Genomic DNA, 3,603 nt, shown 5'->3' with positions numbered 1-3,603 from the left:
CTGGCTAGTAGTCCTTACTTAGCTACTGCACATGTGCGACTCCCACATGTGCGACTCCCAACAAAGATGGAACAGAAGTGAGATGCCTCACTCTGTGGCTAAAACATAAAAATAAAAATAATTGATTTTTTTTTTAATTAAACCATGTAAACTTATTCTTGTACAGCCTATAAATGCAATTATGAACCTAAAAATGAGCATAATATGAGCACTTTAAACAGCTGGACACTTTGGTTTTAAGCAAATGTTACAAAACAGGAGTCAATAGTGTATTTGTTGCGGACTATTTAAGCAGTGAATGGTGCTCTTCCTCCACAGCGCTGCGGAGGAGGGTCTGGCTAGTCCACATTGTATTCAGGGATGTGAGAATAAAACAACCTCTGGTTTATTGGCAATTTTTTAAACCGATCACGATTGTCATGGGCAGTACTAAGCGCCAGACCGAGTAACGGTGCCTCTGCAAAATAGTCTTGTAAAAGAACTTGTTTCGGTGGAACATGTGTACGTTCAAAGGCTGTTTTAGTTGTGCAACAGAACACTCTGATTGGACAGATAGTCTAGCTAGCTGTCTGGATTTACCTTGCAGACCTCTGAAGAGCAGTTAACCATAGTCCTCATGAATCTACCAGAGTTTAAAATTACACAAAGAAAGCGGAAAGTGACAGACATCTGGCCTAAAAGATGCTGAATTTCAGCAGAATTTCTGGCAGAAAAAGAGCGATCCCGCTAGTTGAACATTGTGGATATAGATTACTACAAGACAGAACAATATCATGATCCTGTAACATAATCTGTTAAATAGGATCTAGAAACCTGTCCCTTTGTTATTTGAATTTTATTTACATCACAATTAAAAAGAGTGAACTCCAGCATGTAAATCATGCAGGAAGGGCAGACAGATGGTGGGTGTATTGCACTGGTTAAAGCGGGATCCTGTCAGACAGAACGACGTCTTGCCTTGCTCCTGATTGTCCCTGCTACACACTAGTAGGTGTTGTAGTTGTCACTCTTTATGCATTTGTCCTGCACCTGCCAAACTGTTCTTACTGGACACAGAGAGACAGCAGAGCAGCTGTTGGGTAAACATCACATTTAAAGTTAGACGGAAGAAGAAGCATCTGTCCAACTTAAAGCTGTCTTCAAAAGATTTACTCAAAAGGTACAGATTGCTGATGATATACCTCATTATAACGTATAGTGCTACAACTACATTGACAACTGAAGTCAAAAATGACATATCTGAGTTCAATGTTGAATATGCAGCTTGCCCTTCACTCAAGAGATTGCAAACAATTAAAGTTTGACGGATGCTAATGACACAGAGGCTGAAGGACAGAGTGTGAAAGTAATGGACAGAAGAGTGGCAGGAAAAGATGGATGATGACAGTGAGGGATAGACAGATGAAGGGAGGAGAGGAGGGAGGTCTGACGTTGATTAATGACCCTCTCAGTGTGTGTGTGTGTGTGTGTGTGTGTGTGTCGTGATGAAGGGTCCCTGTGTTGTTGTGTTTGTCAGCCATAGTATGGCGGGCTTGTCGGGGCCTTTTGGATATAGAATTGAAATATACTATTGGATATAGTTTATTGCCATTTGCACAGTAGTACATTAGTATTAGTACATACTCCCCTGTATTAGTACATACTCCCCTGTAAAATCTGTAAACCATTAGTATATTATGCTATTTGCACATATCTGTAAAAATTTGCAATTATAGTAATATCCACCAAATTCCTAGCTGTAAATCTTGCTCACAAAACTTGTTATCTATATTTTGTATTCATAGGACAAACCCATCTGTAAAACTCTGTTTATAATAGTATTCTTTTCTAAATTTATTCATTACATATCCATGTCTTGCACTTATGGAACCATTGTATATATCCTGCACTTACTGCTATTGCACTTCTGGTTAGACCCAAACTGCATTTCGTTGCCTTGTACCTGTACATGTTTGATGACAATAAAGTTCAATCTAATCTAATCTAATTGTCATTTCTTTTGCATTGTTCTTATTTTGCAGCTGTGACTCAGTGGTAGAGCAGTTGCTTGCCAATCGGTGGTTTGGGAGTTTGATCCCTGGCCCTGCAGTCCCATGTCAATGTGTCCTTGGGCAAGACACTGAACCCTGAGTTTCCCCCGATGCGGCTCCATTGGAGTGTAAATGTGTGTGAGTGTTTATCTGATGAGCAGGTGGCACCTTGTACAACACCCTCGACCACAGTGTGTGAATGTGTGTGACTTGTTCCTGCACTATGTAAAAGCGCTTTGAGTAGTCATTAACTTCGTTATTCTTAGGGTAAGCTCTACAAAAAATATAAGAAAAAGTACAATGAAAAAATAAAGAATATATAAAACTATATTTAAGTTCCAACAACTTCATTTAACCCAAAAAAGAGCAATTCAGCAAAACAGCCTACAGACCCAAAAACATTTCCACATGTAGGTTCCTATTTTAACAATCTAAGCGCACAGCTTAAAGCATACAACGCATGTGCGTTTAGGGCGTGTCCACATCCGCTTTTGCTAGTTTGAAAGCAAAGAAAAAGGGTCTTTGTGCCGGGGCATGTTCAAAAGAGTTGTGGATAGTGTCTTCATTAATCATAGGTGTGTTTTGGGCGTAACATGCAATCAACCAATCAGAGTGTCATCTCCCATTCCCTTTAAAAGCCTTGTGCCTTGGCGCATTGATATTATGATGAAGGATTTGAATATTTTTATTTTTTTTCTTCTGCATGCGTGTGTGCTTCTGTGCATCCTTGTGTGTGTAACATGCATAGTGTTCACGCGCTGTGCCTAGGCACATTTTATTAAGTTGCTGTTAAAATAACAAATTGATGATAATGAAATGCTGCGCTATTGACTTTGTCCAGCTTTTTGTTGGTTAATGGCACGATCACTTCCCGCTGCCTCAAGATAGCAATACGCCAAGAATTCCCCTAAACACACCTCCCTGTAAGACCAGCAAGCCCATGGGTGCAGTTCAAAGTTAAGAACAATGATAGAATAAATAAATAAATAAGCAAGCAGACAGAATGAAGGCCTCTGAATAGCAGTTTGTATATCAATATGAAAGATAAAATATAATAATAAATAAATAAATAATAACTATATTTTTCCTTGCAGAACTTGTGAATCAGTGTTATTATGTGACAACCCTATGGTTATGGTTTATTAGATTTTGGCATGAAACTAGGCAATTTGGTTAGGTTTAGGGAAAGAGGTAGGGTCAAAAAATTACTATTTCTTTAATATCAACTATTTTGTCAAACTATAACGTCCATGGTTTGTATTACAAACTCACAATAGCATAACTGTCTTTTATGTACACATGGACTCAAATCATTTTCACTTCAGCTACAGAGCACCACCGAGCAATCCAGACTGAAGGCACAGACAAACTCCTGAAGTCCACGAACTCTGCTCTGAAAACTTCCTGTTTTTAGCCAACCAGATGATAACATCCTGATGACATCACCACTGCTGCAGTGATTGCAAGGCCATTGATAGTGATTGGTGATTGCGGTGGGATGCTAATTATGGTAAGCACTTGGGCAATTGTGTGTGTGTGTGTGTGTGTGTGTGTGTGTGTGTGTGTGTGTGTG

The sequence above is a fragment of the Etheostoma spectabile genome, unplaced genomic scaffold (assembly GCF_008692095.1).
Source record: "Etheostoma spectabile isolate EspeVRDwgs_2016 unplaced genomic scaffold, UIUC_Espe_1.0 scaffold119, whole genome shotgun sequence".
NCBI lineage: Eukaryota > Metazoa > Chordata > Actinopteri > Perciformes > Percidae > Etheostoma > Etheostoma spectabile.
This window is presented reverse-complemented; position numbering follows the sequence as displayed.